A 16,052-nucleotide genomic window follows, 5' to 3' on the forward strand; every position below is an offset into this window, starting at 1 on the left:
TGGCCAATGGCTGTCCGGGCATGCTGGGAGTTGTAGTTTTGAAACAGCTGGAGGGTTACCAGTTGGAGACCACTATTTTACAAGGCACTGTGGATGTTGCAACACTACAACTTCCAGCATGCCTTTGCAGTACTCAGGGAATCCTGGGAGTTGTAGTTATTCCTGAGCTGCAGATTCCCAGGATGCTCTAATTCAGTGCTCCTCAAACCGTGGCTGTAGCAGAACTGCAACTCCCAGCATGCTCCGGCAGACATAGACCGACCTTATGGCTGTCAGAGCATGCTGGGAGTTGTAGTTGAGCCCCCCCGAACGGTTATTACCGCTCTATACTGTAAACATCCCCCATGTCTCACATGACAGGCCCTGGTATTGCTATGTGTCTGTCTGGATATACAGTGACTACTCTCTGACTCACCAGCCCCCCTACTACTCCTCACCTGCCCAGGTGAAACCATAACGTCATCCCAGGGCGGGGTCCCACGTAAAACACAACAGAGCCACATGATAGGTTCAACTAGATTTGAATGACGCGAGTGCCGTCCAATCGAATTTCACCCTGTGAACTTGTAACCAATCACAAGTCGGGAAAGAAGAAGAGCGTGCGCCTCAACCAATCATAGCTTTGGGGGCGTTAATCGGCGCGGTACGCCACGGAATGATGGATAGATGAGCGGACCAATAACAGAGCACGTAGATGGGCGGGGATAAACTGGGGGCGGCTCCTCATTGGTCGGGAGGGGGGTGTCGCTGTCAGCCAGCTCTGTGCTCGGGTTAGTTGTTGGAGCGCTGAGGTCTGGGTGAGTCCGGAGTACAGTGAGGATAGAGGCGGTTCTTCCAGCGACTTTCACCGCGGGGTAAGGAGAACCAGGACTTGTATTCTCTGCGAGCTAGCGAGGAACGTCGGGCATTCACCGTGTATAGGCTTCCTGTAGGTGTATAGCTTATGTGTTTGAGATTTTATATACTGTATATATACATACACTTAATCTTCATATATATATATATATATATATATATATATATATATATATATATATATGTCTATGTGTGTATATATGTGGAACAAAAACTCCCAGCATGCCCTCTAGGGTTGAAATAATCAGGGCATGCTGGGAGTTGTAGTTCCTACGTTGGTTTTCCCCAAAGCAGTGCTCCCCTGCCTGTGCCTTTTGCACAACTACAACTCCCAGCATGCCCACAGTACTCGGGGCACACTGGGAGTGGCAGATTCCCTTAGCAGATTCGTGGGTTGTTCCAATTCGGTGTCCCTTAAGCTGTGGCTGTTGCAAAACTACAATTCCCACCATGCCCTCTTAGCTTGCAATAGGTAGGGCATGCTGGGAGTTGTAGTTTATCCCTTTTAAAGGTTCACAGGTTTATAGTGAGTGGGTCTCCAAGCAAACGACTGTCCGTCTATTGCAAAACTACAACTCCCAGCATGCCCTCTAAGCTTGCAATAGGTGTGGCATGCTGGGAGTTGTAGTTTTATCCCATTAAAGGTTCACAGGTTTATTGTGAGTGAGTGGGTCCCCAAGCAAACGACTGTCCGCCTATTGCAACACTACAACTCCCAGCAAGGCTTTCCTGACTGCTGCCAGGGCATGCTGGGAGTTGTAGATTTCCAATGACAGGCTCAACTGTCACTTACTCTCCTTACTCTGTGCCATAGCGTGCTGTGCAGCCTGTGACATCTTTTGCATGCCCATTGACTTCATCCAGACTTAGCAGAGTTGAATTTGTCACCCAACAATGTGGGTTGTGAACCATTGCAATCTCCGCCCGTCCGCCCAGCTCTGCTACATCTGTTCCCTGTTTTCTGCCCACCGAAATCCATGTATGACCTTCAACCGCAACAAATAGCAGAGCCGGATTAGTCATTGGCGTTGCATTGTTTGCGTTTTTAAACTACCGGTGCAGCATCTAACAAACTCAGCTCTGCTGCATCTGCAGTCTGCTCGCCCTCCTACATGACAGCGTGCCTGCTTTTTCCTTTGTATGACCTCATTGTGGGCTGGCGCTGCCTCCTTTGTGATGGCTCCTTACCTGTGATGTAGTGTTACAAGCAGTGTTTTCCCGACCACGGTGCCTCCAGCTGTTGCAAAACTACAACTCCCAGCATGTCCGGACAGCCAACTGTCTGGGCATGCTGGGAGTTGTAGTTTTGCAACGGCTGGAAGCTCGCCGGTTGGAAAAAAAAACAGTTACATTGTATCCTTGTAACCTGTTGTGTCTACCACAGTGTTTCCCAACCAAGGTGCCTCCAGCTGTTGCAAAACTACAATTCCCAGCATGCCTGGACAGCCAACGGCTGTCCGGGCATGCTGGGAGTTGTAGTTTTGCAATAGCTGGAGGCACCCTGGTTGGGAAACGCTGGTCTAGTGTTACAAGCGGTGTTTTCCTGACCATGGTGCCTCCAGCTGTTGCAAAACTACAACTCCCAGCATGCCCGGACAGCCAACTGTCCAGGCATGCTGGGAGTTGTAGTTTTGCAACAGCTGGAGGCATGCCGGTTGGAAGAACACTTACGTTGTATCCTTGTTGTCTACCACAGTGTTTCCCAACCAGGGTGCCTCCAGCTGTTGTAAAACTGCAACTCCCGGGCATGCTGGCTGTATGGGCATGTTGGGAGTTGTAGTTTTGCAACAGCTGGAGGCACTCTGGTTGGGGAAACGCTGGTCTAGTGTTACAAGCGGTGTTTTCCCTGACCAGGGTGCCTCCAGCTGTTGCAAAACTACAACTCCCAGCATGCCCGGACAGCCAACTGTCCAGGCATGCTGGGAGTTGTAGTTTTGCAACAGCTGGAGACACGCCAGTTGGGAAAACACTGTTACATTGTATCCTTGTTGTCTACCACAGTGTTTTCCAACCAGGGTGCCTCCAGCTGTTGCAAAACTACAACTCCCAGCATGCTGGCTGTATGGGCATGCTAAGAGTTGTCGTTTTGCAACAGCTGGAGGCACCCTGGTTATGAAACACTGGTCTATGTTACAAGCGGTGTTTTCCTGACCAGGGTGCCTCCAGCTGTTGCAAAACTACAACTCTTAGCATGCCCATACAGCCAGCATGCTGGGAGTTGTAGTTTTGCAAGAGCTGGAGGCACACTGGTCTACCACATGACATGCAGCAGCTGTAGTATTATTTGCTGGCTGTCACAATATTGATTTTTCTTTTTTTTTTTGGCCCCATCCAGGGCTTTTGTGTCAGTACAGGGTGTACACCATATCCCCCACCTCCCCTCCCTTTCTACCGCCGCTGTCAGCTCATCCCCTGAACTTTGTACATTGTGTTTGGGCAGGGCGCCCGCCCACATGCCCGCTGTCGCTAATGGAGAATATTCTGTAAAGTATCTGGCTTTTATTTGCTGATCGAGTAGGACAAAGGCGGCTTGTGTAAAGGGGGGTGGGGGGGGGGTATTCTGCCTTTGTAATTGTTAGGAGGCTGATCTAGGTTGCGGGATGGCTGCGGGCAGTGTTTTTGTGTTTGATGGGTATATGGGTAAGGGGGTTGGCATCAGATGAGGAATTACAGAGGGGGGGGTCTGTTTGCAAGAACACGGCGATTAAATGTAGCTTTATTTTCTCCGATATGAGGTATGTTATGTCAACCTATTCCAATGTGCACTACATGGCGGAAGCACCTAAAGGGATCGCCCTGCTCTGACATACTGTCATATGTAATGCCCCCATTTTTTGGGGTGCTGCATAGGGTCCTAAATCTGCTGCAGATATCGGCTATTTATTTACTCAGCAAATTAAAGGGGTTCTCCGGTGGAAACATTTTTTTTTTTTCTAATCAACTGGTGCCAAAATGTTAAACAGATTTGTAAATCACTTATATTTAAAAATCTTAATCCTTCCAGTACTTATCAGCTGCTGTATGCTCCAGAGGAAGTTGAGTAGTTCTTTCCAGTCTGACCACAGTGCTCTCTGCTGACACATCTGTCCATGTCAGGAACTGTCCATAGAAGGAACAAATCCCCCATAGCAAACCTCTCCTGCTCTGGACAGTTCCTGACATGGACAGAGGTGTCAGTAGAGAGCACTGTGGTCAGACTGGAAAGAACTACACAACTTCCTGTGGAGCATATAGCAGCTAAGTAATTGAAGGATTAAAGGGGTATTCAAGGAAAAAATTTTTATTTTTATTATTTATTTATTTTTTTATATCAACTGGCTCCAGAAAGTTAAACAGATTTGTAAATTACTTCTATTAAAAAATCTTAATCCTTCCAATAATTATCAGCTGCTGAAGTTGAGTTGTTCGTTTCTGTCTGGCAAGATTGCTCTTTGCTGACCTCTCTGCTTGTCTCGGGAACTGCACAGAGTAGAACAAGTTTGCTATGGGGATTTGCTTTTAAACTGGGTGGTTCCCGAGACAGGTGTCATCAGAGAGCACTTAGACAGAAAAGAACTCAACTTCAGCAGCTCATAAGTACTGAAAGGACTAAGATTTTTTTTTTATAGAAGTAATTTACAAATCTGTATAACATTTTGATTTAAAATAAAATTTGCTTTCCACCAGAGCACCCCTTGAACTTTAAGGGTATATTCACACCAAGTTAAACGGAATCTTCCTACTTTTTTTTTTCTGCAGGAGTTACCCTTTAAATGATACCTGGGTTACTGAATTCAGAAAGAGCTTTGCCTCGTTCCCTTAGATCAGCAGCCTCCAGCTGTTGCAATACTACAACTCCCAGTATGCCCGGACAGCCGTCTGGAGTTGTAGTTTTTTGTACCGCGCCAAGCACCGCCTAAGACGCTAGTTTCCAGCTGTTGCAAAGAGCTACAACTCCGTACAGCTGTCCGAGCATGCTGGGAATTGTAGTTTGTGCAACAGTTGGAAACTTTCGTCTTAGGTGGTGCTTGGCGCAGGACAAAACTACAACTCCCAGGAGGCCCGACACGGCTATTGGCTGGCCCATGTTTCCTATCCTCTGTAATACATATACTCTTCATGGATGGTTTCTACATCCCCCATTGACAACCCAAACGCCCCAGCTGCCTCTGTTTCTTTAAAGGGGTACTCTGCCCCTAAACATCTTTTCCCCTATCCAAAGGACCTTGCAGCTTCAGTGTTTGTGACGTCACACCCCCTCCATTCATGTCTATGGGAGGGGGCGTGTAGGGTAGAACATACCCATCACACCTCCTTCCATAGACATGAATGGAGGGGGGCGTGATTCACCCGGAATCCGTCATGGAGCGAAGTTTGCTCCGTGTATTGGATGACTGAGGTGTCGCACCAGAAATTACGAGAAGGGGGTCCCAGTGTCCGGACCCTGCGATCAAACCTATTATCCCCTATTCCCTTATACTTTGGATAGAGGATAAGATGTTTAGGGGTGGAGTACCCCTTTAACTTCCTCCTTTAGCCTCTCACCCTACTGTCTCTCCTACACACCAGGATGGGAACTCTCCACCTGGTTGTCTTCCTCATCCCCCTTCTTCATACTCGTACCTCATACAGAAATGCACCTGCTCTCAACACCCAACACACTTTAGGACCCTCTACAGTCCTCACTGGGGGACATTCATCATTGGCTCTACACCATTTAAATGTTCTGTATGTCCCTGCATTTTTAGCGCAATTTTTTTGTGTGCAATTTTTAGGTTAGAACATCTTTCAAAGTTGTCTACTTTTTGATGCACCGTACACCACTTTTTGTAGTGGAGCTGTATTTATTGGCAACGAAGAATAGAAAAGAGAAACCCGCTCACCGCCATATATTCATCTGAGTTCGGAGGACTTGTGAAGCTATTAGGAAGCACGGATCAGTAGACCAAGCCGCATTCTTGGTATGAATAGGTACAAAGAAAAAAAAAAAAATAGTGCGAAATCCAGCTCCCCAAAAATATAAAGTTAAAAGTACAAAATCATGGCATGACTAAGATCCGGACGGTTCAAAACGCGTCTGCATTTCTTCTTTGCTTTTAACTCGCTCCTTTTTCATTTTAATCATGTTGGAATAAATTTAGGACTTAACTTTATATTTTTGGGGAGCTGAATTTTGCACAATTTAATATTTTCTATTTAGAAGTGTTTTTTTTATTTTTTTTTTAATTTTTATTTTTGCACAAACCTACACCACCTAAATAGGACACGTACTAATGTGTCAGATACCAGAGCACAAAGCTTAAACCAATCTCTGCGGCTCACTGGTTTCTAGCATTGTGCACAATTTATCAAGTCTGTGCACCATTTTGGAAAATTTTAAGAAAATGGGTAAAAAAAAAAATAACCAGGTGTAAAATCTATACTACCTCACACCGACATTGATAAATGTCCCCCAATGACTTTCCTCTCCTGTCCCAATCTGGTCACCATGACACCTTCTAAACCTGACATTTTCATCTCCAATTGTCGAGTCTTAAAGGGGTACTCCGCTGCTCCACTGTTCCGAACGCTGGAGCCGGGAGCTTGTGACGTCATAGCCCCCGCCCCCTCAATGCAAGTCTACGGGAGGGGGCGTGGCGGCTGTTTTTTTCCAAACGCTGAGCAGCGGAGTACCCCTTTTTTTTAAAGCAGGATGCTTGCTGTCTTGTAGTTATGCTAGACTTGGGTTTTTCTCGTACACCCAATATTCAGTCCCTTTCACCCTTTTGTCACCTGCACCTCTAACATTTCCAGAATCCGCCCGTTTCTTACTGTTGATACCTCTAAAACCCATTGGGGGAGATTTATCAAAACCTGTGCAGAGGAAGAGTGGTGCAGTTGCCCATAGCAACCAATCAGATTGCTTCTTTCATTTTCCACAGGCCTCTAAAGAGGCCTGTGGAAAATGAAAGAAGCAATCTGATTGGTTGCTATGGGCAACTGCACCACTCTTCCTCTGCACAGGTTTTGATAAATCTCCCCCCTTGTTTTTATTTGCTCTCCTTGACTTTTTTGACTCTTTACGAATAGGCCTTCCCATCAGCCAGACTCCTTTTCTAGTCCAGCCTTCCCCAATCTCCCCCCCCCCCCCCCCCAGTCACTATACTCTTCACCCATTCACTTCGGAATACTCTACTTTCTCTACCATCCTACACATTCTGCCAATGACCTACAACAAATATCCTCCATTAATCAAACCTTTCACTCCAGTTTATTTAAAGGGATACTCCGCTGGAGAACATTTTTTATTTTTTTTAAATCAACTGGTGATAGAAAGTTAAACAGATTTGTAAATTACTTCTATAAAAAAAAAAAAAAAAAAAAATCTTTATCCTTCCAGTACTTATCAGCTGCTATATGCTCCACAGGAAGTTCTTTTCTTTTTACCTTTCTGTCTGACCACAGTGCTCTCTACTATCACCTCTGTCTATTTTAGGAACTGTGCAGAGTAGGAGCAAACAGTGCTGTGCAGTCGGACGAAATTTTGGGTACCTGGAGTCGGCAAACAATGCACCGACTCCAACTCCTAAATTTAGATTGGAATAAAAAAAAAAAAAGCAAATTTAAATGTCCCAATTCACAAAATGTTATAATTAATGACTTCTCTACTTTAAGAATAAAGATCAATGCATACAGTGCCTCACGTAACCGCAGAAGGATTACGTTAAGTGACCGTGAAAAAGCTTTTCATGTTCTTCACTATATGGCACACAACGCACAATTAGGAGCGGCAATACTTATACTTTCCATAGTGTTGTGTTCTGCTGTTACAGGGAACCCATGGGTAACCTAGTCGCTCACTGATAAGGGGTTAAGGAAATGTTTTTTTGCAGGATTAGAGACACTTGTATAAGTGAAGGGAATAGAGGGTCAATAGTTCAAGACTGAAGCTGTAAACCATTGGAAAAACTGCTGCCATTCAGCTAAGGCTATAAAAACTTGTAAACTCGATTGTTAGCTTAAACTTTAAACATGACTATGTGATTCTACTAGGGAAATCATGTTTTATAATAAATGCCCCTTCCTGGATCCTCCCACTGCCCTATCTTCAGCAGCAGATCAGCACACAAACTGTTCCATACAGTAGACTGTTGGCTTCCCAGCCAGTAGTCCTGTGGTAATGACAGGTATGTTGCCTTTCCTTTCTTCAAGGAATGTATAAAATACACTCGCATATTAATACAGAGGAGTCGGAACATTTATCTACCGACTCCACAGCCCTGGGAGCAAATCCTCATGGCAAACCTCTCCTGCTCTGGACAGTTCCTGACATGGACAGAGGTGTCAGCAGAGAGCACTGTGGTCAGACAGAAAGGAAATTCAAAAAGAAAATAACTTCCTCTGGAGTATACAGCAGCTAAGTATTGGAAGGATTAGAATGATGGAATAGTATAGAAGTAATTTACAAATCTATTTAACTTTGTCACCAGTTAATTAAAAAAAAAAAAGTGTTCCAGTGGAGTACCCCTTTAACTTGTGCTGCATCAGTTCTCTGGACGGCTATACCCACAACACTCAAATTCACTCCCAACACCTTCAGTTTTAGGGGGTGCCCTAAAAGCACATCTATTTAGGAAGCCATATAACATTCCCTGAATGATCTCCTCTACGCCCCATCAGCTGTCTAAGCAGGAGTAGTAGTTTTGTGACAGATGCAGTCCACACTCTAAGGGTGCGTTCACATGCTATTACTAGCAGCAGGTTTCACTGTCTGTGGACCCATTGAAATCGATGGTAGGGTAACTCTCAGCAGGTTTCCCGCAGCGTGAAACCCGCTGCTAGTAAAAGCGTGAGAACGCACCCTTAGAAATGGTGCTTCCCCCCCCCCCCCCCCAGAAATAGTGACCCCACTTGTCTATGGCTCATGTCAGGTATTGCAACCACATGCCACCTAAGTTGAAGGGAGTTGTTTCGATTAGGTATCTCTTGGTCTTGTTTGAACAAGGGGTTGTCAGTGAGCGCACTTTTAAAGGGGTACTCCGCCCTAGACATCTTATCCCCCTATCCAAAGGATAGTGGGGAAGATTTCTGTTCCTGGGGTCCTTCGGCTGGGGACCCCGGCAATCTCTGTACAGCACCCAGTGTTTGTTTAGAACGCTGGGTGCCGGCGGCGGTGGCCGTGACATCACGCCCACTTGTGACGTCACACCATGCCCTCTCAATGCAAGTCTATGAGAGAGGGGTGTGGTGACTGCCACGCCCCCTCTCATAGACTTGCATTGAGGGGGCATGGTGTGACGACACGACCCCCGCCGTCCACTCCAAGCATTCGGAGCTAAATCTTCCAAACCATGGGGCAGCGGAGTACCCGCTTAAGACATGTTGAGGGCCCCCGATATCTCACTTATCCAATTTCCCATAGCTGCTGAGGTCCTGTATGTCCAGATGCTGTTCGAGAACAGAACATGCGTGTGGTTGGTTACAAATAGGGAACAAATGTGGAGCTGGCTTTATGAGGTCATTGGATTTGCATCTTTATTTTCCTCCCTTGCAGTGTTCTGAAATGTGGAACTAATTGTCACCGCAACGATGGGGACATAGAAACTAGCTTTGGTTTTTTTTCCCGGTTGATTGTTCGGACTGTTTGACGACCTGCTGGTGTTGCAGGGGTTAACACTGCCAGGCTTTCCATATCTCATCCATGTGAGAAATTTCAGGGCTACTCCCTAGTTTAGTCATGGGAAGGTTTCTCACTACAAAGAGTAATCAGACAAGGGCTGGGCCCGGGGCGAGGCCGAGACGCTACCAGGTTATAGCAAAGCTATAGGGAGCCGATGGCAGCTGGGCGTTGCTGGCTTGAGGAAGACTTGTCCTGGGTGACTAGCCTATAATCTCAGGCACTGCGCTACCTGCAAGCTGAGTAAATACTTTGACGAGAGTTTCTGTTGACACGTCTGGCGCGCCTGGGCCCTTACCTGTGGCGGGCGGGGGGGGCGCCTGGGCCCTTACCTGTGGCGGGCGGGGGGGGCGCCTGGGCCCTTACCTGTGGCGGGCGGGGGGGGCGCCTGGGCCCTTACCTGTGGCGGGCGGGGGGGGCGCCTGGGCCCTTACCTGTGGCGGGCGGGGGGGGCGCCTGGGCCCTTACCTGTGGCGGGCGGGGGGGGCGCCTGGGCCCTTACCTGTGGCGGGCGGGGGGCGCCTGGGCCCTTACCTGTGGCGGGCGGGGGGGCGCCTGGGCCCTTACCTGTGGCGGGCGGGGGGCGCCTGGGCCCTTACCTGTGGCGGGCGGGGGGCGCCTGGGCCCTTACCTGTGGCGGGCGGGGGGCGCCTGGGCCCTTACCTGTGGCGGGCGGGGGGCGCCTGGGCCCTTACCTGTGGCGGGGCGGGGGGCGCCTGGGCCCTTACCTGTGGCGGGGCGGGGGGGGGGCGCGCCTGGGCCCTTACCTGTGGCGGGGCGGGGGGGGCGGGCGCCCGATCCCTTACCATAGCAACCTATCAGATTGCTTCTTTCCCTTTGCAGAGGCCTTGTTAAAATCGAAAGAAGCGATCTGGTTGGTTGCTATGGGCTACTCAACAACTTTACCTCTGGACAGGTTTTGGTGATCTCCCCCCGTAGTGTTTCGTGAGATTGCCCTCTTTGGCCAACTCCCTTACGCCAAAAACCTTCCTCGCCCCAGGCAAGCATTAAACCAGTGCTGGGCAAAGACAGCTTCAAGGCTAGGGGTCCGCAGTGACATTTAGTCTCTTATGGTGAAAGATAAAATTCCTGCACTACTGTGACTTGCATCTGGACCTATGGGGAGAAAAAGTTGTGAAACTTTCCCACAACAATTTACATTCATTGTTGCCCATAACTGTCGGCTTAGATACAAGGTGCTGCAATTTTCCCATGGCCCTTGGGTTAAAATTTCGTCTTCTACCTTAAAGGGGTACTCCCAGTGAGAAAATTTTTTTTTTTTTTCATATCAACTGGCTCCAGAAAGTTAAACATATTTTTAAATTACTTCTATAATTTTTCTTTTTATCCCACCAGTACTTATTAGCTGCTGAAGTTGAGTTGTCTGACCAGTGCTCTCTGCTGACACCTCTGTCTGTCTCAGGAACTGTCCAGAGTAGGAGCAAATCCTCATAGCAAACCTCTCCTGCTCCGGACAATTCCCGAGACAGACAGAGGTGTCAGCAGAGAGCACTGTGGTCAGACAGAAATGGAACAACTCAACTTCAGCACCTGATAAGTACTGTTAGGATTAAGTTTCTTTTTTAATAGAAATAAGTTACATATCTGTTTAACTTTCTGAAGCCAGTTGTTGATATGAAAAAAATTGTTTCTCACTGCAATACCCCTTTGAAGGTGGCTTGTCTTCTACAGCATCACCCAGCCTAAACTTTTATATTTTTTTCCAGTCTATAATGCTATAAAAAACAAAACAATGCCACCTAGTGACTACATACAGACAGTTAAGGGGGTACTCCACTGCTCTAGAGTTCGGAACGTTTTGTTCCGGATGCGGGCTGCGGGGGATGTGAAGTCACGGTCGAGCCCCCTCAATGCAAGTCTATGGGGGGGGGGGGGGGGGGCGTGGCAGCCAGTCAAGACATTGCCCTCTAAAGTTGTATGTAATCGATGGTAAAGCAATATGTGCTGCCCCTTTTAAAGGGGTACTCCGCCTCTAGACATCTTATTCCCTATCCAAAGGATCCCGATCTCTACACAGCACCCGGGGTTGGTTTAGAATGCTGGGTGCGGGCGGCAGGGGTAGTGACGTCAAGGCCATGCCCCCCTCGTGATGTCATGCCACACCCTCTCAATGCAAGTCTATGGGAGGGGGCGTGGTGGATGCCACGCCCCCTCCCATAAACTTGCATTGAGAAGGGTGTGGTGCGACGTCATAAGGGGGCGTATCCGTGACATCACGACCCCCGCACCCAGCGTTCTGTACAAAATATTCCGAACACTGGAGCAGTGGAGTACCCCTTTAAATGGGCATTGTAATAGTCTGAGCATTGAGACCCTGACCGATCTCTAGAATGAGCAGGGAGAAGTGCACTCTTAACGCGCTCTCCTGGCTCGGGGTCACATGATGAGACACTCTGCGGCTGCGCGCTTATCTTCCTGCTAATTCTGGCGATCGATCAGGGTCTGAGCACTCAGACTCCGACCCAAACCTTTTTGTTTTTTTTGTTTTTACAATTCTGGTTCTTGGAAAGCTGGGTAACAACAAATATTGCCGCTCCTACAGTCTTGGATGGCTTAATTACATAAGTGGGCATTCTGTCGGATGGGTGACGTGGATGATAAGATGGCAGCCATATTGGTTACCTGCCAGTCTTCCCCCTTAGCAGATGCTGTACCGGGGACCCAACGTCTAAAAACCATATTGCTCCCCCGTGTTGTTTTGCGTTTATTAGCCGGCTCATCCGTACACTCACAACCTTAGTTTTTGGCGGTGGCGCTCCATTCGTGCCGGCTATTTATGGCATGGCCATCCTGCCAGTTGGAATCTTTTTGTTTTTGCTTTTCAAACAAATGGAAATTCTTTTCCTGGCAGCTTCTGCTGCGCCTGAAATCTGATTTCATTGTGTACGACGTGATGCACTTCCTCGTCTTTAACCCTCGCCGTGCCCCGGCTGATACTGCCATGTTAACACAAATAGCAAAGTTGTCTCATTGGCATCTAAGCTGCCTTTCAGAGCACCAGCAAACCTTCTTTTGGCTATCGGCATTTGCTTGGGGGGAGGGGGGGGGGGGGGGGGGGGGTAGGATGGCCATCGAGTAGATCTTTATACACCACCTCCCCCCACCCTCTAGTGAGCCTGAGATTTATGGTAGCCAGGTTAAAAGGCTAGAATGCTTTTGCTAAGCTTCTGTCAGCAGTCGGACACAATGGCCGCCAGAAGTTGCCAGCGGATATTTCAGCCATAACCCTGCGTGTGAGAATTTCCTTTTTTTTTTCATAGTCTTTGTTGTACTGACCCTAAAAGGCTTTCCTGTATCCAGATCTCCATCCAGAGAGACCATGTGAATAGTCATTGTTGTCTTTCACATCTCGTTTTTGCAATATGGTTCCCGTATCAGGTTTTTTTTTTCTCAAAACCGGACCAAACTGTATACAACTGTATATACCTCTGTTTGAAAACAAATGTCCGGTTGCATACGGTTTAATAAGTTTTTGAGAAAAAAAACTGATACGGTTTTATGTTTGTCCTTAATTCAATAAAGTTCTTCTTGTTCTAGTTGTAGGAAGAACTTTCGGCGTGCACCGCGCATGTGCAAACTGCAAAACCGTATTGTGCAAACCGGATGAAACCGTACGCATGTACGGTTCCCATTGACCACCATTTAAAACAAAAAAAAAACGTATATGGGTTGTATCCGGTAGACTACGGTTTTGTGTATGGGGGGAAAAAAATGGATAAAACCGTAAATGATGCAAAATGTACACAACCGAATGCTACGTTTCGCATATGGTTTGCAATACGGTTCCATACGGTTTTTACACTGAAACCGGATACGGGAACCGTATTGCAAAAACGAGATGTTAATGCAGCCTTAAAGGGCTCAGTCATCTCTCGTTGGGGTGTCTGGGCGCTCTCCTGAATTTGTATTTGTAGGACAAGTTTTAGGGTGACCACATGGTGTGTCTTCTATCCACAGTACTAGTTGTCCATTTTTTTACATTAGTGCTTTCTTTTGGCAAAATGACTATAAAAGTTCTGCTGGCCTGTGACTTCAGGGTTTCCCATATACGACAGGATGACATCTCCCACCTACTCTCCCCAAATGTCTGAGCTCCTCAGTGTCTCAAATGAACATTCAAGGAAGGAATCCAGTTCTCTGATGCGGTTTAAAAGGAAAACTTTATTGCCTTTATCCAACAAGTGACCGGCTTAACAGGTCTTTGGATGCAGACGCGTTTCGGGTAATCAAGACACTTAAAGGGGTACTCCGCCCCTAGACATCTTATATCCCTATTCAAAGGGTAGGGGATAAGATGTCTGATCGTGGGGGTCCCGCTGCTGGGGACGCCTGCAATCACGGCTGAGGCACCCCAGATATCTGGTGCACGGAGCAAACTTTGTTCCGTGCCGGATGACTGTCGATGCGAGGCGGAGGCTCGTTGCGTTACGCCCGCTTGCGACATCACGTCCATGCCCCCTCAATGCAAATCTATGGGAGGGGGCGTGACGGCCGTCACGCCCCCTCCCATAGACTTGCATTGAGGTGGCCTGGCCATGACATCACCTCTATAGAGCGCTCTCCGTTTAGACATAGGGGGAGATTTATCAAAACCTGTCCAGAGGAAAAGTTGCTGAGTTGCCCATAGCAACCAATCAGATCTCTTCTTTGAATTTTTCAGAGGCCTTTTTAAAAATGAAAGAAGCGATCTGATTGGTTGCTATGGGCAACTCAGCAACTTTTCCTCCCGACAGGTTTTGATAAATCTCCCCCTAAGTCCTTTGTATAGCCGTCATTAAACGCTCACAATGCACCAGAGGGGCTTGTCACTGGGTTTGGGTGGAACATGGAATGCTGGGAGTTGTGGTTCTGCAATAGCTGGAGTCCTGGGATGGAGGTCTGTGGTTTAGGAACTATAGTTATTTCTAAAGGGTGACAGATGATGCTGGTTCCATCGGCGTCTGCAGCTGGTTTGCCTTGCAAATGATTTCATGATAGTTTGGCGGATGTTGTATTTGGCGCCTGCTCTTACCTAGGACTCTTCACCTGTTGCAGAACTACATCTCCCATCATAAAGATGGGCATGATGGGAGTTGTCATTTTGCCACAGGTTGGAGGCCACTGTATTGTGCCATGATTGTTAAATAGCGGCAGATTCTTTTTCTGACAAGTTTCTATAGAACCGTAGATTTTTGTCTTGACCTAAAACCACTCAGGAGTGATTGACCAGCTCTGTTAGTCCCCTCATGTCCAGGGCGGCCATTGTTTCTAGTGTTTGGGTACATTCACACGAGCGGATTCTCAGTGCGTATTACGCTGTGGATCCGCCACTGAAGGACCCTCTGTATTCTGCCTTTACAGGTGCCTGCTTGGAGAGGCAATGCGCCGCTACGAGCAGACACACTGAAGCAATGTGCGAGTCGCTGCACATGCGCGGTGTACTCGCACACATCGTGGCTGGTCCCCCTGCTCTATGAGCTAGGCCGAGAGCTGCCACCATGTGCAAGTATACTGCGCATTCACGCGGCAACTCGCACATGTCAGTGTGTCTGCTCGTAGCGGCGTATTGTCGCTCCGAGCAGGCACCTGTAAAGGCAGGATACAGCGGTCCTTCAGTGGTGGATCCGCAGCGTAATACGGGCTGGGTATCCGCTTAGGCTGCATTCATACCATGTTTTTGCAATACAGTTCTTGTATCAAGTTTTTGATGAAAAACTGATGCCACCAAACCGTATCATAACGTGTGGTTGCATCCATTTTTTAATAAAAAAAAAATAAAAAATAAATATATATATATATATATATATATATATATATATATATATATATTGTGTGTGTGTGTATGTATGTATGTATATATGTATATGTATATGTATATATATATATATATATATATATATATATATATATATATATATATATATATATATATATATTTATATTTTACTTTTCACGTCGTTATGAATAAAATTTCACTTGTTATGATTAAAATTTCAAGAAAAAACTTTCGGCGTGCACGGCGCATGTGCAAAGTAAAAAACCATATGGTGCAAACCGGATGGAACCATACGCATACGGATCCCATTGACTCCCATATTAAAAGAACCTTATACGTTTTTTTAACCCGGACCATAAACCGTGGTAGGCTATGGTTTTGGGTATGGGGAAAAATAAAACGGACAAAACCGTACAAGATGCAAAAAGTACACAACCAGATGCATCGTTTGGCATACGGTTTTCAATACGGTTTTCAATTTGAAAACTTATACGGGAACTGTATTGCAAAAACGTGGCGTGAATGCAGCCTTAGTCAGGCACTTGGTCACTTTCTCTCCGGTTTAGGGGAAATCTCTGGTGGTTGTTGCTGGTGGCGGCCCCTGGGGTTGTGTAGAAGCTGCACCCATCGCTCACATTGTTTTGGTTTCTTATAATCTGAAGGGGGGTGGCGGCAGGCCCCCCACATCAACCTGTTTTCAGGCTACATTCACATTCCTCACATTCTGACAGCAGGGGCCCGGCCTCCCTTTTTTACCCTTGAATGTCAACAAGCAAAACTGTCTGG

General features: G+C 47.1%; 1 protein-coding gene across 2 annotated transcripts in view; it reads left to right on the plus strand.

Annotated features, from left to right (window-relative positions):
* The first annotated feature begins 651 nt into the window (after window positions 1-651).
* JUP (junction plakoglobin) overlaps window positions 652-16,052 on the plus strand; it is an 88,069-nt gene continuing 72,668 nt past the window's right edge. Inside the window, exon 1 of one of the 2 annotated variants that reach the window (XM_056549311.1) lies at window positions 652-928. The gene's annotated coding sequence lies outside the window, so the exon portion shown is untranslated. The remainder of the gene's footprint in view (window positions 929-16,052) is intronic. The other variant, XM_056549310.1, reaches the window with a different exon arrangement.

This window comes from Hyla sarda, chromosome 12, assembly GCF_029499605.1.
Source record: "Hyla sarda isolate aHylSar1 chromosome 12, aHylSar1.hap1, whole genome shotgun sequence".
Classification (NCBI taxonomy): Eukaryota; Metazoa; Chordata; class Amphibia; order Anura; family Hylidae; genus Hyla; species Hyla sarda.